This window comes from Culex pipiens, chromosome 2, assembly GCF_016801865.2.
Source record: "Culex pipiens pallens isolate TS chromosome 2, TS_CPP_V2, whole genome shotgun sequence".
NCBI lineage: Eukaryota > Metazoa > Arthropoda > Insecta > Diptera > Culicidae > Culex > Culex pipiens.
The window spans coordinates 152,142,406-152,168,659 of NC_068938.1; the positions used below are offsets into that span (position 1 = coordinate 152,142,406).

General features: G+C 39.8%; 1 protein-coding gene across 1 annotated transcript in view; it reads right to left on the bottom strand.

Moving 5' to 3' along the window:
- LOC120420441 (ankyrin repeat and BTB/POZ domain-containing protein 2) overlaps positions 1-26,254 on the bottom strand; it is a 198,848-nt gene that overhangs the window by 149,571 nt on the left and 23,023 nt on the right. Inside the window, exon 2 of the mRNA XM_052707708.1 lies at positions 14,910-14,931. The gene's annotated coding sequence lies outside the window, so the exon portion shown is untranslated. The remainder of the gene's footprint in view (positions 1-14,909; positions 14,932-26,254) is intronic.

Sequence of the window (26,254 nt, forward strand, 5' to 3'; positions counted from 1 at the left end):
AAAAGGAACTGAAAAATTACTGTGCTGGAAAATCGATTTTGTTATTACACCCTATAGAACACTTCTAGAGTTTTTTTTTTTTTAATAGATCCTATAAACATATGGAAGACAATAGTTTACAGGTCCTTTAATAAAAAACTAACTTAATCCACCTATGTGGTTGATGCCTTCCTCACTTTTTACCAACAATGGGTAATATGAATGGTTTGGACACATATTTCAGCTATTTTTTTAGATCCAGAAAAATAAGTACATAACTCGAGACAGGGTTGCCAGATCTTCAATGTTGTGGACTCGTTGGAAAGGTTTTTCGATTACCTAACCAACGATGGGTCATATGATGGATCCAGACATGGTTTACATACATTTAAGTTAGATCCGGCTTCAACAAAGTACATAAATATCACTTAAGTGGTCATAACTCGAGACAGGGTTGCCAGATCTTTCAATGTTGTGAGCTCGTTGGAAAGGTCTCTCGATTACCTAACCAACAATGGGACGGATGATGGATCCAGACATCGTTTACATGCATATAAATGAGATTCGGATATATGTGAAAACACATTTTTATACATTACTTTTGAACTAGTTATCGAAACTTCAAACAATTCAATAGCGATGTATGGGACCCTAAACCAAGTCGATTGCAACTCGTTTGGTCAAAATCGGTTCAGCCAGTGCTGAGAAAACTCAGTGAGAATTTTGGAATACTATGGTGTTTCAACCAAACAAAAAAGTTCTCAGAATCAGGCAAACCGAGGTTCCCCTTGTAGAGGATACCCATAGGGGCTCTCATGCCAAATATCAGCCCATTTGGTTGAGAATTGGCCTGTTCCCAACGGTTTAAAGTTTACATGGAAATTACTATGGGATTTTTATGCTTTTCGTTCAATCGTTCCTACAGGTCTGGGGACAACATGGATTCACTCGGAATAAAGACAGGTGTGTAGGGGATGGTCCAATGAACAAATTCCAGAAGAAATTAGGATTGTCCATTCTGTCACCAAGGTGCGCATTGGATCGACGTCCGGTGTCTCCAGAATCAACGATTCACCCTTCAAAAGTACGCATTGTTTTTAGTATGCTATGACGGCTAGGTGAAAACCACGACGCCTTATGTCAGACGGTGAACACGTGGAGAGGCATCGATTGCATTATTATTACAAAATCATCACGTTACGTTATTTAGAACAGTTCAAATTCTTACAGGAACATCAATAATTATAATTTTATTACTTTAAAGAATGTTTCTGAGCCAAAAATTGAGTGTAAAAAAAATAAAAAATAGGTGGATTAAGTTAGTTTTTAAATGAGTTATCACTTCAATAATTTTTGTAACTATTATTATCGATGTATTGTTTCATATGCGATTAGGTGGTTGGATTTTAGATTTCAGACTGTAGTGTTTAATTTTTGCGCTTTAAAGGATGAGGATTTTTCGGAAGGATGAAGAATTTTGAGTGATTAGTCATGCTTGATGGTCAAATAACGAACATGATACGATTTTAGTACTTTGTGATTTATGACCCTATTTCAATATACCACAACACAACTCAATCTATGACACCACCTCGTGACTTAATTTCGAAACGCAAACAAAATCACCCACAAATCTCGCCCAGCAATCATCATGTTTCGACAAACTTTAACACCCTACAAACGGCGGCCGTGGAACGCACGTTTCGCGCGCAGTTAAGGAGAAGTCCATTTAATTTCGAACTGTTACGCAATTTCAAACCTCTGCTCTCACTGCTGGGTTGGATGAAATCGCAAGAAGGTGGCAAAGTGAAATGTTGACCGTTTATGGGCTGTTGTGGCGGTCTGTTTGGGAGTACACCCCCTTTGGGTCGTGAATGACCTTTTTTTTCTCGGGCAGGCCGATTATTATCCAACTCATTAAAGGCGTTTTCGGGCTGCAGTGATGGCCATATGTTGACCCGTACGGAGTGTATGGCCCCAAAAGGAGCCCCCTCTCCTCCTTAACGTCGACCATCAGTGATTTATGACTGTAAAATTGTTCAACACTCTCAGAAGAAGCATATGGCTCGTGTGTGAATGTGCGTTCTTTTTTATTTACATAGATGTAATAAAATCACGTGTCATGTCAGAGAGGAGTAGAAAAAAAGGTTGAAAAACTCTATTCCTTTTATGTTGAAAAAAACACCAAATTAACGCAGAGGTCTAGAGGCGATAGCGCAAAAAATAAAATCCAGTCAGAAATTAGCACGCAGACAGTAACGACCGAATATTCAGTCAGATATCAACGGCATCACTCGCGGTGCTTGAGTTTGGTGGATGCCTTGGCTTGACCTGGACAGCCAGTTGAACCACGCAGCAGACGCAGGGGTCTCAATAATGACCTCTCTCGGCGGCAAGGTACGCAAATTGCATAATGCTCGCGGTTATTCTTGGCGATGCTTTTGTTGTTTATAAATAAGTCACGGTGTGTCAAGCTGAATGAAAAAATATGAAAATCTCCGACATCACGTCTAAAATGATAGATTATGATGTCAGAGACAATGATTCTTAGATAAGAAAAAAAATGAAATACTCTCTTGGATTCAGCGACAAAATTATGTTAACAAAATCAAATTAAGTAACATGATTGCTAATTAATTCTAAAACTGTGAATATAAAAATGCATTCTGCTAAAACGCTCAATCAAACCACACATTCTGAGCAATTTTTTAAATTGGCACATTTTATCTGAGATAACTAAACTATCTTGGCTCTGAAGTATCAACATTGCATTTTCTCGCAGATAAAAATGTTCGTGGTGAAATTTTGGTTTTACTGACAAAAATCGTCTACCCAAAATAAAATGTACTTTAAAAAAAAGTTTTGCAAAGTTGCTATTTTTCGACATAAAACTGGCTGAGAAAACAAAACACAAAATAAAGATTATTGAATCATTTTATGTATTTATACAAAAAAAAAAAACATTTTTCGTCTTTTCAGTAAATTGAAGGGACTTGTCTCTAGTTTTTATTTTTTAAACATGAACTAGAGTACACAGAACAAAATATGTGAATTTACTCGACACGGAAATGTTTTTTACGTATAATTTGTTGCATATTTTCATCAAATTGCATTTAAATTTACATGTTTAATGAGTGCAAAAGTGTTATATCATTAATGATTTAACATTCGGAAATATTGTTTTTTGTGTGTAGGCCACAAAAGGTTCATGTATTTTTTTCATTTTTTAAAGAGTATCTTTGATAATTGCTGGTTAGAATTCTAGGGCGACTTTTATAGTCACTGTGTTTTTAGCTAATTTCAGCATTAAAGCGTGCAAAAAAAATGATTACGTAAAATTTACCATTTTAGTAATGTAACTTTTAATGTTTATTAGATAAATAAAATCGCAATTTAATGTGTGTTTATTAAGCTTATTTTCAAATAAATGTATATAAATTTTAAGCTATGTTAATATAAAGTTTCAAGTTTGATAAAAAAAATATGAGAAAATATTTTTTTAATTTTTGAATTTGTGGAGCATGAATCAAACATTTTACTAATTAAAAAAAATGTTCAGTTTCAGTCCATAAATCTGAAGATATTTACATTTTTCGAGATACATTTTTCGCATTTTTCGAGATGAGATTTGTCGTGATCAAGGATACGTTGTAGGGCGAACAATATGATTTTTGAATTTCGATTGTGTCAATGCTGGTCATGAAAAACAATTGAAAGTTACAGCACAGAATGTAAAGAACTTCAGTGTTGAATTTCCAATTAGTAGTATTAGTAGTAACGGTGTAATTTTTCAACATTTGAACATTAAATCTCGGGTGAGTTTTCAAAAAGCCGTAAAAGCCATCGTGACCTCCGGCACTAATTTTCGTTTTTCTCAAAATTTAAACAATATTTCATTTGTTTTAAGTTTAGGGCACTTAAAGGACGTGTAGATGAACAATCTCAAGCATTTTTGAAAATGATTTTTCGTAAGCACGTCGATTACCGGTGCAAAAATGGCTTCGTTTACCATTGGCTCTTACGGCTTTTTGAAAACGAATCCGAGAAATGTTTTCTGATATGGCTTGAACTGTTGCCATATTGAACTTTTTTTTAATATGTGAATTTAAGTTACCGATTTGGGCAGATGAACACACCGTACCCTGACCGGATGGCAAATTCCGATCGATGGCGTCACTGCGATCAATCCGAAACCCCCCTCCCGTGCATGGCCAATAAAGCCCCCAGGGTCTTTAAAGCGGGTGGCCATGGTCGGGGGTGGAGTGCGAAAAGTTGAACCTCTTCACCGCTGCATTCGTCTGCAGTCTGAGGCAAACCAAAAGATGAGCCGAAAAAAATGTTAAAGCAAAAAATAATCATAGCAATAAACGACGAACCTTGAAAATCGAGCAAAAACAACCGCGCAAAAATTCGCACCACCATATCGGTAAAGAAAAAGAGAGGCTTCCCTCCATTCATCACGCTATTGGACAACACGTAAATTACACCCGATCACCGTAAGCAAACATCCAACTATGGATATTTTCACGCGGATGGAGTTGACGCGTTTTTGGCTTGGAGGGTTGGGTTTCGATGATGGACGGGCACTTTGGTCAGCCACGGGGACAAGGTTTAGTGGTGGACCATGAGCTAATTTTGGTCAATGAGAGTTTATTATGGAATTATGGTGGTATTGCTCAAACGATTAATGAAAAAAGTTTAATGGAAACGAGAAACACAACTATTTCAAAATCAAACACAAAGTCTACAACTGAGCTTTCTCTCACACGTGACAAGATTTACGGCAGGTAATTAGGATCGCTTTCTAATGACTTCATCACCTGGCCCCACCGATAAGAGAAAAAAGAAACCTTTAGCGCCTAATTGCTCATCATAAAATTCTCCACGGTCTCCACCAAGACAATAATTAATCGCCATCGCATCAGCACTAATCTGCGAGCCAATCCCGTACAAAAACACCACAGCCGACCAACCGTAACGTCCATCGAAAGTGAAAACCCCCTTCCCGAATCCATCATTTAAAGCGCGTGAAAATCGCTCGCTAGCCCAAATTTGCACTTTCATTGAGCCGCGCGGCCACTCGAAATTAGCTTATTTGTTTTTACTTTCATTCAAGCCCCTCCCCGCAACACCTCTGGCGGCTCCTAATGGGTAATTGGGAAAACTGGACCACTCCGGAAGAGCAGGGGGCGGGCCCCGGCGTAGAAAATAACCCACATTTGAGCGTGAGCGGGTCGGAAAGTGAATTTCATAATTGTAAAGCTCCGGCACGCAGTTTTCTCAGGTTTTTTTTTTTCTTGTCTGGGGGGAGGTGGTATTTTGGCACTTTCGCTGATTCGATTTTCGCTCAGCTGATAGGTTTTTTTGTCGTTTTCATTTTCGTTCTCTACACTATTTGACCCACTTTTGGGGCGAAAAATAAAGGCCGACAGATTTTTTTTTTCCATTGACAAATTTTATTTATTGCCGGAATCACTTTCGAAAGGTAACACAGATGGCCGAAAAAATCGATTCGCTATCTACAAAATTTTCTGGTTTTCCTTTTCTAACTCCTTCCAAAAATGTTAAAGCAACATTCTTTGAGTGCTTCTTATCGTTTTGTGTGTGTGTGTGTGTGTGCAACCAACCAAACGGGACCACGCGGTCGCTTCTTACAAATTGAGTTGTTTCCATGAATTTTAGATTTTTTAAATTCTATACATGCAAATAACTCGCATAGGCATTTGGAAGGTGTTAGCTCTGCCGAGCTTCGGTGACCCATTTCTACGCTGGCTAGCCGAGCGCGAGGTACCTCAGCTTGAATCGACAAGCCCCGCCCTGAAGAACGTTTGCATCAATCGGATTCAAACGTTATTTAGAACTTCCGAACCCTTGTCAAATGGACAAGGACCCAGCGCGTATATAGTTGATAGTAACAGTATTCCTAATTCCAGTCGCGATGGCCGAGTGGTTAGCATTTTTGCTTACCAATCCAAAGGACGGGGAATCGAACCCCAACTCGAGCGACTCTGATTTTTCGTTCATGTTCAGAGTTTCAAGATTTATATTTCCTATACTTTCTCGTTGGGAGCAGATGGGAATCGAACCCAGGACCATTCGCATAACGAACCCCGTAACCAGTCAGCTACGGCTGCTCCTTGGGAACGCCCTACCGGCGTTGTCTTGAATGATGTGTGTGTATGTCAGAATAAATGAAAGAATGGTTGTTTTATAAAAAGAACGAGCTCACCAGTGAACAAATTGTTCAAAACCAGCTTCTCTTCAATCGTCTTCGTCTTCGTCAAACGAGGGCGGGTACCCGCTCAAAAAGGCCTGTTCCCGCTTGCCACCGCCCACTCGTAATCCGCTCCGTCCACCTTTTGTAGGATTTTTCACGCTTTTGACGCAGCGACAACGGAACCTCCTTGCTGCGACTGCGTTCCACATTAACCGGTGCCGGAGAACTAATCCGTGTCCCTCGGCTCCGATTCCCTTTCGTTAGCGGGATGTTGACCTTGACGGGGACCGAGCACCATCCTGGTCTTCGGGAAAGGTTCGACAGCTACCGAGTTCCATGCCAGTTCCGCAACCAATCCGGAACAGGCCACGTTCTCCATTGAACCGTCCTCCTCCAGCACCACCACCACCACCACCGCGATCCATCCAGATTATCCCATTTTTCCGCCGAACACTCGTTTGAAAAACTTAACTTTCCAAGTAATTTTCACAATCTTTCATGAAAAATTATTGGAGCCCGAGAAAAACTGTGACAGCGAAAAGTTTTCGCGTCCGCACACCCCGATTGCTACGATCGAAGCTCCAGTGCTTCTTATCGTTTTATACTTATATTTGGGCAGCATTCCAGAGTTGGACAATCCATGCCGCTCAAAAGTTTCTGGCGAGGAACAAGCTTCTTCTTTTCAATTTCTACCTTTCAAAAAATATCTCAACTTTCCGAAAAAAAAACTTTAAAAAGCACAATTGAGTTTTAAGGGTTAAAACATCGAGAGAAGGGTCAAAAGGGTCAAAATCATCACTTTTTCGAAAAAACTTTTTCGTGAAATTCTGATAACTTGTGAAGAGTAGATGCAAACCTTCTATGCTTATACATCAATGTTTTTGTTTTTGTCTGCTACAGAGCAATTCCATGCCAAATAGGGAATCGGTTCTACCGGACCCACTCCGGTTTCAATGAAACTTTGTAGACATGTCATCTTACGCTTATGAAGCCAACCTCCTGTGGCCGAATGGTTACGGGTTTCGCCTCATAAGCGGAAAGTCATGGGTTCTTCTCAGGGTGGCAGCCTTAGGTTTAAGTTCAGAGGTAGCAGCAACCGTATGAGTATAAAACGGTTGCTTCACGTGCTCTTCTAGCATGTGATCAATCTTGGGATATTCCTTTGCGCCTCTTCCCAAAATACTTTCCTCGTGTCTTCGCATGTAAATAATGCCCAGCCGATCGGTATTGCACTGCAGTCCAGTCGCATTGTCCAGATCAGAGCAAAGGGAACACCGCAAGAGTAGCGCCGCAATAAGACAATTGTCTTTAAAAGACCCCGCGCGGCAAATAATAGCTGCTGGGAAGAGCTTGAAAAATGACACGGAAAAATTGTTACCGCGGTTCTAGCGATACAAAGCGCATAAGGCACAAGGAATGGAGTTTGCAGCATCTGGATGGAACAGCACTTTTCCTCTCAATAGGAACTGTGTTATAGATCTTGAAATGCTTAATAACAGCAAAAATGGGTAACACGATACAATAGTCCTTGTAATCAGGATTCCGTGTCTTAATACTCAAACAGAAAAAAAAAACGCTTATGAAAGCCATTTTTGTGTATATGGAGCCAATTTCACTCGATAATGACATTTGAGAAGGGCGTAAGCGTTTGAAATGTTTTTGTAATTCGTGCTTAAATTACGAATAAATTACAAATTACGAATGGTGAGCCCACGATTTTTATTCGTTCAATTTTTTTATAAAAATATGCTAAAAATACAAAAAGACTCATAAAAATGCAGGATGGAGCAACTCTCCTAAAAAAATACAAAAATCATTTACTGAAACTGTTTTTTTTAAGTGCTCTAAACGTCAAAATTTTCAAAAACCGAATGCGGGAACCGATTTTCCAGACAATTTTACATAAAGTCTCCATATTGACCACTGTCCTAAGTCCAATCCTTGTGAAGTTACAGCGCGTTTAAAAATAAAAATGTTGAAAAAAATGTTTTTTTTACGGTTTTTGACAATTTCTTTATGACAGACTCGATTTTTCAGTCTCGTAAATATTTTTACCGGAAAGCTCGTCCAATTTCCCATAATATTGTCTTTGCCCTCATTTCAATTGGAAGTATGGGCTCAAAGATATAAGCTAATTGCATTACTCATAACTGAAAACAGAATATTTTTTCAGTGTAGTTCAGTTCGAAAAGTGGTCAAAAACAATGTAATGGGAAATTGGACGAGCTTTCCTGTAAAAATAATTATGAGACTGTAAAATCAACTCTGTCATATAGAAATTGTCAAAAACTATCAGAAAAACCAATTTTTTCAACATTTTTATTTTTCAAAACGCTGTAACTTAACAAGGATTGGATTTAGGACAGTGGTCAATATGGAGACTTTTATTTAAAATTGTCTGGAGAATCGATTCCCGTATTCGGTTTCTGAAAATTTTGACGTTTAGAGCACTTTTCAAAAAAAAAACAGTTTCAGTAAATGATTTTTGTATTTTTTTTTTTTTTTGGAGGGTTGCTCCATTCTGCATTTTTCATGAGTCTTTTTGTATTATCTTAGGTTATTTTCATAAAAATTTTGAACGAAAAAAAATCGTCGGCTCAAATTTTAAATTTGACTTTTAAACTTAAAAATAAAAAAATCTGATAAAAGTGGCATGTTTTTTTCTTTCAGTGTATTTTTTCGGAAAGCCCGTCAAATTTCCTACAAGTTTGTCTTTGGCAACTTTTTGATACAATGCAACGGCTTTGAGGCTTTGATATTGAAATTACGAATTACAAAAATATTTAAAACGCTTACGCCCTTCTCAAATATCATTTTCGAGTGAAATTGGCTCCATATACACAAAAATGGCTTACATAAGCGTAGGATAACATGTCTACAAAGTTTCATTGAAATCGGATAGGGTCAAGAAAAAAGTACCGTAAACCGGGGTGACTTTGATAGGATTTCAATTTGTTTTTGGAATATTTTCTAATGGGTAAGGTTTTTCTCAAGATTATTATTTTTAAAACATGTACTGGGGTAGGCCACACAAAGTCCATGCACAATTTTAGAAAAAAAAGTATTTTTAATAGTGTTTAGAAAAATAGTTACGTTAAAAATTCTTAGTTTAAATTCCGGGGTGACTTTGATAGTCATAGTTTTTCTTGTTAAAATCATATTAAGATGTTCAAACTTTATTTGTACGTTAAATGTACCATCACATCACTAAAGTAGCTTATATAGTTTTAAAGAAAAAAATCAATGTTTATATTTAGTTAACTAAGTTTATAAGCATTTTAACAAAATACATTTAAATTTTAGGTAAAATTGTTAAAAAGTCGTAATTTTGCCTGAATTTTTTTTAAACTCGTTTTGTGTATAAAATTATTGATTTATATTGCATTTTATACTGAATTCGAAGCACGAATCACAAGTTTTTACATTTTACATGAAATTAGTTCAACTGAAATTGCCTATAAATATGGAGATTTTTTTAAATTGTGTTTCAAAAACACATATATTTAATATTTATAAACTTATTTACCCTTCTCCTAGTGGAAAATTGTCCAATGAATCCGAAAATGCATTCCGTTTAACGATTCAAAATCATTTTCATTGAGAAAATCATGACACTTTGAGAAGTTTAAAATAATGACTTTCATCAACAATTTCTAACCTACAGTTAACTTTATCTCCTCACGTTTTTGAACTACAAATTACTAAAAATCATGTAAAAATTCTGAAAAATGAAAGGGCCCCACTATCACTGAATACCGAAAAATGGACCCAAGATCCGTCATCAGACTTGTGTTTGCGTGAGTGTGTTTGTGGAGAATGACTCAGCAGACTTATGAACTGAAAAATTGCAGAAGATAGAAGAATAGCTGGAATATTGATTAGGGTGATGATATTTCAGAAATTAAAAAGAACTAGTTGATTGGTACAATGCAATTTGACCATATTTAGGATCTTGTATTGCAAATAAGTGATAAGAGTGTACCTAGAGCTACACAACCTATTTTGATCGAAATAACAAAGCAACAAAGTACATGAAGCAGATAATTGCTATAGTTTGCTCCAAATTTATTGGTGGCCAAATGTTGTCGGCAAACCCATCCAAATAAATACTCCAAATCTGACAAGCCGAGACAATCGATACAAATTCAACAAAGCTTCGCGGAGTGCCCCCACCCCTCCTCCTCGTCCAACCCAGACAATAGCGCAGACATTGTTGTGGTGGAACCTCTTCAGTGGGGGCTCTGTTGTTGTGTGGCTCATCGTGACTTGTTTGGCCCAACCAGTTGGGGCTGTGGTCTTAAATTTAGGTTACGCGCGATTTATCTTCCCCACACAGCCTCTCCCGCAACGAGATAAGTTTAATTTTAGACCCATAACTCTTCTGACTGACAGGTTCGAACGCAAGGAGCCCGAAAAAAATGAAAGCTTTTTGGCCGGGCCCCAGATGTTCGCCAACATTAATCGGGCTTAACCTTGGCCTTCGTTTGACTTTTGCTGAGCAGCAGCATGATTTTCGTGAACACTGGGAGCAATTGCGCGAGCTTTAACAGCGAAATCATGTTAAGCCAGACATGGGATTAGAAAAAAATATTTAGGGTAAATTGATCAATCGGGGCAAGATTCTAAAAAATCAAATTATTTGAAATAATTTTTTGTAACTTTTTTTCAGTTTATCAAGGTAAAATTGCAAATAATTTTGTCCTTCAATGACACTTTCACCCCACAATGCCCTTAGGGTGTGTTTTTTGCGCCCATTTGGAGACAGATGTCGTTAGGCCCCATAGAGCACGTGTTCAGACACGGCAGTCGTGTTGCTGCGATAAATTGAATTATGGGCAATTTTTGGTTTCGCCAGCAGCAGAGACATCACGTGGAGAATAGAGAGCTTTTTTGGGGTCACGTTTGACACCACACTGCTGAGGTCTGCCGTGAGCTGATTTGGATACTTGGTAAGTGGGATAAACGAGGTAAAACATAAAGGAATATATCTTTATATTCGAAAGCATGTATTGTTTACCACTTTGGGTAGGACCTTAAGCGCAGGGTTCAAAATTGTGCCATGATTTTAATATGAGCAATTCTCTACCAAAACCGGAAATTGATTTTATTTGTATTTTTTTTATTTGGCTCATACTTTGCGGGGGCCTTCCCTGTGACCAAATAAGCTATTTTGCGTCACCCATAAAAGGTCCTTATAAAAATGGTATGTAAATATTCAAACAGTTGTAACTTTTGAGTGAATTTTCTGATCACACCAAAGACACCAAGTCTTCGGCAAAGTTGTAGGTATTGTTGAGGACTTTCGAGAAAAAATAGGTACACGGAAATTTTTTTGCAGATTTTTTAATCAACTTTTTTTTCACAAAAACTCAATTTCCCAAAATACGTATTTTTTGATTTTCGAGATTTTTTGATATGTTTTAGGGGACAAAAATCCGCAACTTTTGAGCCATAAAGAAACATAGTCAAAAAATCTGCCGCCGAGTTATGAATTTTTGAAAAAATAGTGATTTTTGGAAAAAATCGAAGTTTCATGCAAAAACAAGTTTGACATTATTTTTTAATGCAAAATTGAATTTGCAATCGAAAAGTACTTTACAGATTTCTTGACAAAGGGCTCCGTTTTCAAGATATAGCCACCGAAAGTTTAATTTTAGCGAAATATTTGCAGTTTTTCGATTTTTAAAAATAGTGACCATGAGTGACCATTTCTGAAAATATTTTTTTTTGCTGTAAAATTGTCTAAGAGACATTGAAGATTGGACCTCAGGTTGCTGAGATAGAGCCGCTTTAAGAAAGAGAAACACGAAAATTGAAGTTTTCTAAATCTCACCAAAACAACCCACCATTTTCTAATGACGATATCTCAGCAACTAATGGTCCTATTTTCAATTTTTCGATCTTTTCGAAAAAAATATTTTCAAAATTTTTAAATCAAGACTAGCATTTTAAAAAGGCGTAATATTCAATGTTTGGCCCTTCAAAATGCTAGTCTTGATTTAAAAAATTTGAAAATATTTTTTTCGAAAAGACCGAAAAATTGAAAATAGGACCATTAGTTGCTGAGATATCGTCATTAGAAAATGGTGGGTTGTTTTGGTGAGATTTAGAAAACTTCAATTTTCGTGTTTCTCTTTCTTAAAGCGGCTCTATCTCAGCAACCCGAGGTCCAATCTTCAACGTCTCTTAGACAATTTTATAGCAAAAAAAATATTTTCAGAAATGGTCACTCATGGTCACTATTTTTAAAAATCGAAAAACTGCAAATATTTCGCTAAAATTAAACTTTCGGTGGCTATATCTTGAAAACGGAGCCCTTTGTCAAGAAATCTGTAAAGTACTTTTCGATTGCAAATTCAATTTTGCATTAAAAAATAATGTCAAACTTGTTTTTGCATGAAACTTCGATTTTTTCCAAAAACCACTATTTTTTCAAAAATTCATAACTCGAGGGCAGATTTTTCGATCATGTTTCTCTATGGCTCAAAAGTTGCGGATTTTTGTCCCCTAAAACATATCAAAAAATCTCGAAAATCAAAAAATACGTATTTTGGGAAATTGAGTTTTTGTGAAAAAAAATTGATTAAAAAATCTGCAAATTTTTTTCCGTGTACCTATTTTTTTCTCGAAAGTCCTCAACAATACCTACAACTTTGCCGAAGACACCAAATTGATCAGAAAATTCACTCAAAAGTTTCAACTGTTTGAATATTTATATACCATTTTTATAAGGACAGTATCCAAAATTGTATGGAGACTTGTATGGGTGAACCAATGACGCAAAATAGCTTATTTGGTCATAGGGAAGGCCCCCACAAAGTATGAGCCAAATAAAAAAATACAAAAAATAAAAATGGTCGAAATTTGCCGATTCCGTAGAGAGTTGCTCATATATAATTTGTTAAGCTGTATAGCAACTTATCATTTAAAATCATTAATTGTTTTGCCTGTTTCTGCAATCGTTTCTAATATTTTTGATATGCTTGTATTTTTTTCTAATATTATTAATTCGAGAAGGCAATCCAATTTGCCCCACCTCTCCCAATTGTCCACCAGATGGGGAGTGACCCACAAGTGCTTCCTCGGCTCCTGACTTGCGGCTCAGATTATGGTAATTAGGTTTCCTCTGTCCTAGACACACGTACTGAGCACACACTCAGCTAACCAAACAAAACCATGGGAGGCAAAGACCATCGATAAAGGCTCTCACACCCTCGGGTCACATAAATATGCTTGCTAGGTCCATGCTGGCCGGTGTTCCCCTCCCCAACTAACCTTCAGCAGCAGTGCGCGCCCAAGACATGAACAATAATTGTAATCAAGCATTCGCGAGGCCCCGCCAGCTTAATCACATAGTAGGTCGCGCCAATTCTCGTGGTTGTGGTGGTTCCTGATATGACCACCCCCTCAGACCCCCCCCCTGGGATGACCAAACTATGCCTCTATGCTGGGGGAAAAGTTTTGGTGCCCGCCCCTCCCCTTGCAAAGTGGCCTCGGGTAATGCTTGAGCGCTGTTGCTGCTGCTTGTTGTGTTGGTTTTAAGGTTTTGGCGAGAAAATGGTACTATCAGCGATAATTAATCATCTTGATGTTGACCCCCAACAGCACCAGCAGCTACAATCAACAATCTCCGCGGAGTTACAACCACGGGTGCAGGCTTGTTGAAGGCAAAAAGAGAATTTATAGAAATCCAATATTTGAAGAAAAAAAATCCAACTTTAAATATTCTCCAGGTTAATTCCAAAATTTGATTGAAAATAGATACAGAAAAAATAATAAATTTGATCGAAAACTGATTGACAATTGAAGAACCTCAATCTTCTGAAATGTAAGTTATTTTAAATTTTAAGAAGAGGTTTGAAAAATATAACGTCAACTAATGCGAATTGAGACTTAAGTCTAACAAATTTGGAAAAGTTTTTGAAAGCAAAATAAATAAAAAGCTTGATCTAATCTAATCTAATCTAATCAGACCTTAGCGCAGCCAATCTTTCGAAGGGATCCTGGAGAGTGCCTTAGGTTAGATGACGCCTAGCACTCTTCTTGTCATTTATTAACATTTGTAGTGCGCCATTGCATCGGAATGCATTGAAACATCACAAGCGTTAAAGCGGCCAGGCCTACTGCGTAAAGCCGTATCGCAGAGATGACTCGTAATTGGGTTGAGTTTGAGCACAGAGTGTTCGAACAACAACACAATTCTGAATCGACAGGGGAGGAAGAAGCGTGGGGACACACCACCATACGCTCCGAGATTTGGTTGTATTCGTTGGGAGCACCATGCTAAGAAGGTTTGGTACTCCGGGACCCTCTGGGATGGGACATTGTATTTCCACGAATGCCCTGGACTCTATTTGCCGTGGTTATAGCGCCACAACTCGCTCTCTGTAACAGTATTCCTAATTCCAGTCCACGCTCACCAAGTCGTCATGGCCTAGTGGTTAGCATTTTTGCTTACCAATCCAAAGGACGGAGGATCGAACCCCGCCTCGAGCGACTTTGATTTTTCGTTCATATTCAGCATTTCAAATTTATGTGTTCTTAAATTTCTCGTTGGGAGCAGATGGGAATCGAACCCAGAACCATTCGCTTACAAAGCGAACACCGTTACCAGTCAGCCACGGCCGCTCCTACACAAAATAAATAAAAAGCTTGAACTTGAAAACTTGAAATTAAACCGACTTCAAAACATATCAAAATTAAACCAGCTTACCTTTATCCTTTAATGCCAAAATCTGAAAATGAAAAAAAGAAGAAAAAACATCATTAACAACAGTCCTCTTGTACACGTGTAAAAGTACATCGTCTTCATCGCGCAGCCTCCATGATTGACAGTGCCATGCTGCAGCCAACAACAAGCATTCCGTTGAAGGTAATTAGGTCAAAATCAAAATATTTGGATGGCCACGGTGAAGGCGAAGCGGCGCGACCTCGCCATCAGCAACGAGTTCGCACCGAGTCTCCGCCGATGAAACCCGTTCACAGAGTGTCGAGGGCAACCTCCAAAATGCACTCTCCTCCTTCATACATTGGCCAGCGCAGCGCGCACAGCATGACGTTGTTTTCGCGCGCATCCATGCAGCCAGTAGCAGCATCATTAATTTTGAAGAAAAACCTTTGGCTTTTGCCCACTTACTGTATTCTTCTGGGCCAGAGCAAAAAAAAAATTAAAATGAGGCAAAAAAAAAGTCTCCTAAAAGATACATTGCAACTTTGCTTTCAAAGTGAGTAGTCGAGAAGAAAAAGAAGGTGAAGGGGAGGGGGAGAAGAAATCAGAATAAAACCACAATAAATAAACGTCATAAATTAAACCAACTTTTCAGCGGTCAAGCTCTTTCACCGCGATCAGTGACGGAACAGATGTGCATTGGAAAACGGAATTTTACGTGGATTTTTTGTAACTTATGCTATTGAAATAAATGTAAAACGAGTAACCTTAAAAAATGCGCTAAAAAAAGTCCTTCAATGAAATGTGGGTTGATGAAAATATAACTTTCATAATAAATACCAAGAGCGCTAAAAAAATTAAGTTTTGCAACGAGTTCCATACAACATTTTTTGCAATTCCGAAAAACACCCATTGAGTGAAATTTAAAGTCAAATTTTCATGTATTTTGTCAATAAATCGTTTAAATCAAAAAAATGTTGAAAAACACCCCTTTCAGTGGTGAAAAGTAGAACTTTTCAGCATTTATTTTGAAAAGTGATGCTATTCGATTATGTTATTTTTGGTACAGAAAAGTAGGCTATTTCATCGTTCAAGAATGACAGGAAAAGTAAGTAGTTTCACGGCGGGATTGCAAAATAGTAGTTTATGCAACAAGTTGCAAAAATAGGATTTTTTCAGCACGAGTCGAGGTTCACCGAGTTGGATAAATACGACAAGTGCTGAAAAAATCAGGTTTGCAACGAGTTTCATACAACATTTTTTACAATTCCGAAAAACACCATTTGCATATCCATGCATTTAGTCAATTAATCGTTTCAATCAAAAAATGTTGAAAAGTATTACTTTTCCTAATAAGTGCTGAAAAGTTCAAGTAGAACTTTTCAGCATTTGTTTTGAAAAGGGTTACGATTCGATTCTGTTATTTTTGGTAGGGAAAAGTAGGCTGTTTCGTCGTTCGAGAATGACAGGAAAAGTAAGTAGTTTCACGACGGAATTGCAAAAAATATTTTTTTTATCTCAATTGCAATGATGTCAAATTCAAATATTTCAATTTTATATTCTTCTTCAATATTTTTTGTTAAAATAGTATAAGTCAGAGTCTTAGAGATTGGTGCGCTGGAAGTGGGGACGCGAAGTTGTGATTATTCAGGTTAATTTTGTTGTGTGCTTTTGTGTCGCTGTTCGTATGGGGTTAGTGCATAATTTTTAAAGGGAGCGCGTGGTTGTAAAAAATATTTGGAGTGAAAAGTGATTTTTTGTGTGCCTTTTGTCGTGAATTGTTTGTGATTCTTGCTAGCAATAATAATATCAGTCCTTCCTTTATCATCGTTGATCGCCGCCGGTTGAGGTTGTCGTATTAATTGTGTTCCAAAGTAACAGGGTGTTAATTGTGTTTAGTACTTCAGTCGATTGCGGGCGGTGAGGCCACGCGCTTGCCTTACTGAATTATTTTTGTCTTTTTCGTTGAGTAACTGGTGTTTTTTTTTTGTGCTTTTGTAAACTTAATTAATTGTTTGTGATTTTCAAAGCCCTTCCTATATCATCGTTGATCGGAAGGCACGGCGTCGGGTGGATTGTGCTTAAATTTTTCGAAAAAGGTTTTATTTTTTTGCGGTGAAAAAAGCCATTTCTATATAATGATTGAAAGACGCACTGACAATTTTGATAGTCGAGTTAATAGTGGAGCAAAATAACTGTGTGTGTGAGTGATTTTGTGTGTTAACCAAAAAGACCTTCCCATAGCATCGTTGCTCGGAAGGCTCGCCGACGGGTCTATTATGAAAGTCCTCCCCATAGCGTCGCAGCTCGGGAGGCATCGAAAAGCCAATACCTTATCCTACTTGAAGGAGATGCTGTGGATTCAACGGTCTCATGCGGTATCAACAAGTATATAGCGAAAAACTATTTGCTTGATGAGTCTGCAACTTCAACTATCGGACTAACATTCCTCCCTTTCGTTGAACTGCAGGCTTCTTGGGAGGGCGCCGGTATTGACTAATAAAGAAGGGATCGTCAGAGGTTAAACAGTGAACGGATGGTTGGCTCCCACTGATCATTTTCGATTCATTGTTTAACTTCAGCTGATCTGTCAATAACGGAGTAGCAGCTCATTGGCAGTCAACCATGCTCATGCTCATGCTCATGCTGAAATAGTATAAGTCAGAGTCTTAGAGATTAAATAAACAAATAATTTATTGAGTGTCTGAGGTTTAAAAAAACACTCAATATTTGGTCCAGCAACCATCTTCCCAAAATCAACCAAACAATAGGTTGGGTACCCATGAAATCCATTCTAAACCCTAAACGAAAATCATTTTGGATAAGAAACAAATCAAATTGTTTTAAAAATCCTTAGGGCAACTTTTTTATATGTTTTGGTTTTCTCCCTGCTAAATAATTTATTTAAAATTTAATGAAAATTTTATCTGAAATAGAAATCTGTTATTTATGTTTGCTAAATTGAATAAATAGTAAATTACATTATTAAACTAAACACTAGGATGTAACGAAATGGGTCATTTTTGCGGGCATTTCAGGGCATGATCCCCTAGGTGTATTGAGCCCGAATCCCAATTATGAGCTTGATTGGTTGCGACAGGACATGGCGCATGACTTTGAAGTTTAAATTGGATTTAACCCGTGAAATCGGTGTGGGGATCGGGGATCATGCCCAGAAATGCCCGCAAAAATGACCCATTTTATAAAATTTTGTCCTACTAAACACACCTCACACAACACAAATTCAATCATAAATCGAAGGGTTTAGTACGGTATTTCCACACGTCCTGCCTCTCCTGTAGATTCTGTAAATAGTAATCCATTCTCAAAAACAATTCTGGGAGAAACACTACGAAGCAGGGCTTGCACCTTTAATTTTTGAAATACATTTTCGGGTTTACTGAAATCACAAAAAAAATATAAGAAAGGTAGTTTCGACGTAATTTAACCCTTGATTAGAACAGACAACTAAATGTGTTATATGTATCTGTAAAAGTAAGCATGTCAATAATTTAGGAATTCCCTTTTCTTCTGAAATGGTATATGCCAATAAAATTCACCGACAAATTATATTCATCTCAGCCAGCACAGATCTGACCATTTCTAGTGCCGCTTTAAAACTTAACGATTGTCGAACACATTTCAAACTTTAAACTTAACTCCAAAAACTCCCCCAATTGAAGCACCGCGTCACCACCAAGTCTGCGCGGCCCTGGTTGCATGTTTCAATGCCATAAAAGCCGCGATGTATGCCCTTCATTACCCAGTCCCAAACCAATGCCGTTGAAAGGGTCTCCTTCATCACGAGAAGAACGCAATGTAAAAGGTACAGTTACCTTTTGCGGGGGGCTGGGGGAGCCTGCGAAAGAACGAAAGAGAAATGCAATTTGGCCCCAGCAGCTTCTTCGTCGCCGTCTTGGCAGATTTCAAGGTTTTCGCAGCCAGAAGTGCGACCTTTCAACGGTGATGATGATGATGGTGGTGGACGAAACGACCCCCATGTACATGCAATTCAAATGTACTTATGCTTCCTGAGAAGGGGTTGTTGAGGTGGTTTTTGAGCGAGGAAAAAAATATTTCTCAATTAGTAGGTTTGTATGTTTCTTGACTTTCATTTTTGCGCGTACATGAGCCAAGTGCAATTAGTGGCGGGTTTTTCGGGGAGAATGTTGAAAAGATTGAAATTTTGAGGCAATAAATTATGACAAGTTTCTGGATTTTCTACCTTTACAGGGAAAACACGTATTTATGTCAGCTTGAGTATTTGTTCATATCACCAAGAAGGGAACCTTGATCATAATAAACGATTGAAAGTGCGAAAAAACCCTCAAGTTACGTTGGAATCAGTTATCAGCTGAAATGTCTAAATAATAAACGTTTCGAAATTCGGCAACATTGATCCGAAGTATTAAGCAACTCCATTTTCGTTACCGAATTAATTGAGGCAAAGAATTGGAATTATTCATAGCCGAACAATAAATATATCGTAGCATAGCATAGCATAGCATCGTGTAACTATTTCACAATTAAGGATATTCTGCTTTGGTTTTGTCAACTTAAATCACTTGAACTGAAAAATAAACAAGTTGTTCAGTTTTCTAGTTGATTAGACGATCGTTTCACTTACATTGTTGTTCAGTCTCTTCCCCAATCAGCAATCTATTTTTATTTCCCAAAATTAATGACCCAACGCCTGCTCCATGGTAGCCAAAGATGGCACGATTCACAGCCTCTTTGCTACCAGAATACACGAGTTTTTTTTTTCTGCTGCGAATAACTCCATATTAGAGCTTTTCACGCCGCCTAGAAATGGCCATCCCGAAGCGCCCACTCGCCAGGGTAATATCGATGATCTGCGATTTTATGGACGGTTGCGCATTAATCCTGCTGGAAAGCAGGCGGAGAAGTGCGTCTATTACGGCCGGACGCGTGGAATGTTATCAGCGAATTCTAATCTAGAATTACCTCGCTCTCCGCTATAGTTTTATCGCCCTTGCGGACTTCAACGCGGGGGGAGGGGACATGGCGCGATCCGTTATTTCCCCGCGTTGAAACTAATTGGTCCGGGCCGGGGGGACGTTTTATGGTTCTTCAGAGCATCAGTTTTTTTTTTTTGTTAAATTTAAATGAAATGCGATATGTGGGCCGGAGTCGTCGATTTGGGATGAGCGACGAACCCCTTGGTCCTGCGATGGCCACCACAAGCGACGAACCTGGAGGTGCGTAGGCCGCGCTCGCGCTTATCTAAACGGCCAATCGCACCGTATAAGGTCAGTTTGGGGAAGTCGTTCAGAATCAGCAAACCGGCAAACTGTCCGTAAATGTCTCGTAGACGTCGTGCTCGTTCCTGGTCAGCACAACTTCTAATGTGCTTTTAATGAAGTTATGCTTGTCTAGTTCTAAAAATAGTTCGAAAAAACTTCGGACCCAGACTAGACTGAAGGTCCGCAACAAAAAAAGAAACAGAACATCGCAGACACAATGATCGTGAGTGAATTTGCATAGTTTTTCGCAGCTCCAGACGGGGGAAAGTGTACAGACGCCAGCGTGCTCAGCGTTTCCCTGTTCCTAGAACGTCGCGCCGTGGTTGGGACAGGGCCGCTGCGATGCACTTAATGATCGCTCCTTATGTGCAGAGTCTCGACCCGAAGGTCCAGAAAGACTTCCATTCCGATAGAGCAGAAATGATTAATATGCTTCGGCCCTGAAGAGTGGTGCTGTTATTATGCCTAAGTGAGTTGTAGCTGGGTATAGTCACCGTCACTGACTGGGTCGTTTTTCTTTCAATTTATGCATTAACCAGACCTTAGGAGTCAACGGCAGCAGCACAACTCCGCGCTGGTCACGTACTGGGCCAGAAGGGAGTGTTTCTGTCGCCGGGCGGAGTTTGGTCGTGGCGAGATAAATTGTTAAGTGGAACTTGCTGTGTTTTGTAACAAATTGAAGTTGGGCTTTTCTGAAGAAACGTTATGTTTTGTATGTCACCAGCACTACTGTGGGGGAAATTTGACCGGGTTCAATCAATTTATTCTTTTTCACTCTGACTTGTGCCCCTCCCAAATCAAAATAGAAACTTTTTCTGTTGAGTCATGGTCGGTAATTGCTTGCGTCGCGGATGGGTTCTCTGAAAAGGTCTGGACGTCACGAGATGGCACCTGGTTGCTGGTTACGAAGATAATGAAGTTTTGGACTTTACAAAGTTTGATAACATTTCATTCTAAGCTTAACTCCGCGTATTCACAACATGGGAATGGTCGGATACAACCAAGTCGGAGTTGAGGCCATTGCACTGCGCCTTCCAGAACATAAATAAGCCGAAACCACACCTCCGCGCGCAAGCATCATATCCCGTAGCGTCTCTACAATACCGCACCGCTGCGCTATCAACGTTGAACTTCACCGCCGCAGAGAGATGAACTTTTTTTTTCAAGAAGTCACCCGCTGCCGGCGTCCGTTGTTTACTTAAGCCGCTTCTTGTGCTCTGGTTAAGGCGGCCTAGACGCTAGTGCAAATATTGAGCCGCACACTGCTTCTTTCGAGGCTTTTGTGCGGCCAAAGATAAATAATGTACACCGCGCGGAAGAAACGACCTCGCGGAGATCTTAAATCCAGATCATAGCGCGGCGGAGAGGCTCCGCGTTTATAGCGGTTGGGTTTGTTGTTTTTTTTTGTCGAGTTGTGGTAAACAAAAACAACGCGGGCTTGAGTCAAAAGAACGTTTCCGAAAGAGCAAGAAACTGATTTTAGAACACCCAAATGAGAGGTGACTGTAACAAGTTTTTTCACCATATCAGAGCAAATTAGACGGTATTGTTTGAATCAAATTCAATAAACGATATAACGTTGGATGTCAGAGACCTCTCTTACGGGTGTAGTAAGGGACTTCCAGAGATCAAACTGTTATCATTGCTTGTTTATTTTTGTTCTGCAACAGTGTTGCCAGCCGTTGCAACACCGCAGAGTCCTCTTCTTATCGCACATCTGGCAACTCTGCAACACCGTTGCTCCAAGAGTTTTCCCTGCAAAGTTCAACCGGTCGTACGGTCACCTTATCTCGGGTCTTCTTTCCCGGTATAAATGCCCCTTATTTGGTGATTCCGCATTATGGCAGCTTGTTGCTTTTCACTCAACCATGCTGCCGGACAGGACCAGCAAGAATTATAATACGACGTGTAGGCTACATTGTATCCGCGCGGAATTTCATATAGGTTACGGAGTCTCCTCTCCTGTTGAGACTGGGCCCTGTCGTTCACCGAGATATGTGTACTGTTCCAAGGCTGGGACGTGGCACGAGCCCAATGCATTCCTGGGACTTAACCTGGAGCCGGGAGAGGACGTCCGCGAGGAGGTGAATTTATGCCTCTCGATAGCGGTCCACGAACCTTCAAGATGCCGACGCGAAGCGTAGGAGGTAGTTGATCCCCTCGTTCGTTGGGACTCCCAACAGTAAGGAGGTGCCCTCGCAAATAACACTCACACACACGCCTAATGAGATAATCGTCGGTAGGCGAAATGTGTTTGTCCATTAGCATATATTTGCTTGGCCCCCTGGAATGGAGTCGGGAACGCGGATTTACGGCGGATAAGCCACGCATCGCGGCGGTAATGAAGAGCAAATTGATGAGCTTGAATGAATTCATTAGCGATGGAAGCGAGGTTTGCGACTGTAATAGAGCAGTCAACGGGGAATTTATGCGCCTTTTCACACTTTACTATCGCTGGTATATTTCTTCTTGGATACAACTTGCTTTGACTATGTTAAAAGGGGGATCATCTCTACCCTAGACCATTGAAGAAGTATTGAAAATTGATGATCTTTGAAAATCGTGGGCTAACTTTTAAAAACTTACTTGAAGCTCTAACTCTTACGAAACGATAACCGCTCCTGAACCAATCATAGACCTTCGCCATAAATACGCAGCTCTGCCTAGGTTGGAAATTATCTCCGCTGAAGAAAGCTGCCCCGAACGGACGGCGCAAATCCGCCCACGGCTGCTCCGGAGCAAATTTATGGGACAAGCCGTATAATTAGAAAAGTCATCGACGACCTTTTTTTCGCAAAACGCCAAGTTTTTCTACGAAACGCAATTTTCCATCGACGCCAATGTTGGTCAACGACGCCGCCAACCAGTCAGCCGACGACTCTATTGACGACTTCCATAAGGAAACTTAATAGCATACCTACAAATCAGCTGCGATACGTGCTCTAGCTCTAATTTACGCACACGTGCCTCACCTGTACGGTTGGGAAGAGCGCCGCGCATAGAAAGTGAAACCGAGGCGTAAAATTGCTCGGCCACTTATCCCTTACAAGGATCTCCCCCACGCTCGTAATGCTACTACGAACGAGTCCCGAGCCGATAACATCTAACACCGCACAAGAGTGTGTCCGTAATCTGCGCTGTCGGCACGTAGCGTTCGATAATTTGAGCAGAGATCCCCGATTTGGCGATGCTATCACACGTCGTTATCGGTTCGAGTGGCTTGTTGAACGCTGGAGGACTAGGGTGGTCCATTTGGTAACTGCTTGGTATGGGACTCAACACTTTTGAAGCCACAAGCTATACCTGACGGAGTCTATCATAAGATTTTGATTAGATTTCACTTGGAGAACATCTTTGTAGAACATTCGCAAGTGATCTGGATCGAACTTCTACAAGATTGCACCACCCTATCAACTATGCAGCTATTCGAAGAAGGTGATAAAACTCTACCTGCTGCTGATGGCGGCTGCTATCGGCCGGGGTGTTGCAATGACCAAAGTGCGGAGGAACAACAACCCTTAAAGTCCGAGCAGCAGGCTCGCGTCGCGCCAGTGAAAGTTGAAACTTGTTCCTTGGACGGGCATGCTCGCGTGCGCGCGCGCGTCGAGGTTCATTAAGATTTTGTGTCTTTAGAAGAGGGCAGAGAAAAAAAACGCCCAAAAATGCCGGGAAAAGCTTCGATTCCTGAACGACGACCCGGTTCGGAGACCCCCGGTTTTATCGGGCTTACTTTCTTTTTTATTTGCTTAGAGTCGACGGGCGCGAACTTTCGATTGCTCGGAGTCGGAGTGAGAAAATGCTGGATTTTTAAAGGAACTAAGTTTACTTCTGAAGTCACTTCCTATTCTTTGGCAAATAAATTCACATCTACCTACTAGTAGAAACTTTCTCTCAAAATTGTGCCACAGTCTTTCTACAAACCTAAGCAATTTCACATAGGTCAGCACCGGAAACCCGCACCCATAACGAAAGCCAATTTTCAAGATCATCTTAACGCGACTTTCGCACTCCAACTTTGCAAGACCTTTGCAGAAATCCCACACGACGTCATCGAGGTGGTGGGTATCAATATCGCTGTCCGCACAACAAGGGCCGGTCATACCCCCGGTCCAAAATCCGTCAACCCGTAGCAGCAGAACTAGCCAAAGGTTGTCGTATACATTAAGGTTCAAATCGTCGCAGCAGGGGGAGGTGTGTGTGTGTGTGTGTGTGTGTGTGTGTGTGTGTGTGTGTGTGTGTGTGTGTGTGTGTGTGTGTGTGTGTGTGTGTGTGTGTGTGTGTGTGTGTGTGTGTGTGTGTGTGTGTGTGTGTGTGTGTGTGTGTGTGTGTGTGTGTGTGTGTGTGTGTGTGTGTGTGTGTGTGTGTGTGTGTGTGTGTGTGTGTGTGTGCTATGTTGATTGGATTTTGTGCGCTTAACCCAAACTGACAGACTACAACCAAGACCCCTGGAAGAGGTTCAGCGCAAAAAAAAATCGAGGTCCAAAGGCGCGTGACGAAAACGTATCAAGTGTCAAAACTTATAAAGCGATCACGCGCCAAAGACTTTGGTCACCTTAATGGTATTGGGGGTCTCTCGGTATTTGTAGGTTGTCACATTCCATTAGACCGGCTGTCGGAACTGGTGCGATGCAGGGAAAGTGACAAATTGCTGTCGTCGATCTCCGCTTTGCTGCGCGATCCAGGAAGGGAAAGTTTTCTTAGTTTTTTTTTCGAGAATTTCGACAACCGAAATTTGCACTAAGTCGATTGTGTTGGGCATTCTACTTTAAAATTATTCGAAATTATGTTTTTATGTCAGATCCTTACTAGACTTATACACCGGTGAAAAAACGGCGGGTCTTCTACTTTAAAATTATTCGAAATTATGTTTTTGTGTCAGATCCTTACTAGACTTATACACCGGTGAAAAAACGGCGGGTCTTACGCGGTCGTTGAAATGTCAAAATCGTTGTTGAAAAACAAATGGATCATGTGGACACTCAAGATCAGGGTTGCCAGTTTTCCAGATAAATCTGGGAATGCCAGATTTTTCATGAGTCAGACAGAACAAGCATTACATTGAACCCCCGATGGTTGGTCACTTTTTTTTGACACTTTTGAGTTTGTACCCCGATGGTTTGGCAAAGTCAAATTAAAAACTAACTTAATCCATCTTTGTGGTTGATGCCTTCCTCACTTTTTTACCAACAATGGGTAATATGAGTGGTTTGGACACATACTTCAGCTATTTTTTAAGATCCAGACAAATAAGTACACAGATATAACTTAAGTGGTAATAACTCGATACAGGGTTGCCAGTTCTTCAATGTTGGAAAGGTCTTTCAATTACCTAACCAACGATGGGTTGGATGATGTATCCGGACATCGTTTACATACAATTAATTGAGATCCAGCTTCAAAAAAATACATAAATATCACTTAAGTGGTCATAACTCGAGGCAGGGTTGCCAGATATTCAATGTTGTGGACTCGTTGAAAAATTCTTTCAATTACCTAACCAACGATGGGTCGGATGATGGATCCGGACATCGTTTACATACATTTAAATGAGATCCGGCTTCAAAAAAGTACATAAATATCACTTAAATGGTCATAACTCGGTAAAGGGTTGCCAGATATTCAATGTTGTGGAATCGTTTGAAAGGTCTTTCAATTACCTAACCAACGATGGGTTGGATGATGGATCCGGACATCGTTTACAAACATTTATCCGGCATCAAAAAAGTACAAATATATCACTTAAATGGCCATAACTCGAGACAGGGTTGCCAGATCTTCAATGTTGTGGACTCGTTGGAAAGGTCTTTCAAATACCTAACCAACGATGTGTCGGATGATGGATCCGGACAACGTTTACATGCATATACATAAGATCCGGATATATGTGAAAACACATTTTTATACATAACTTTTGAACCAGTTATCGAAACTTCAAACAATTCAATAGCGATGTATGGGACCCTAAACCATGTCGAATGCAACTGGTTTGGTCAAAATCGGTTCAGCCAGTGCTGAGAAAACTCAGTAAGAATTTTGGCCACATACATACACACACACACACATACACACACACATACATACACACACAGACATTTGTTCAGTTTTCGATTCTGAGTCGATATGTAT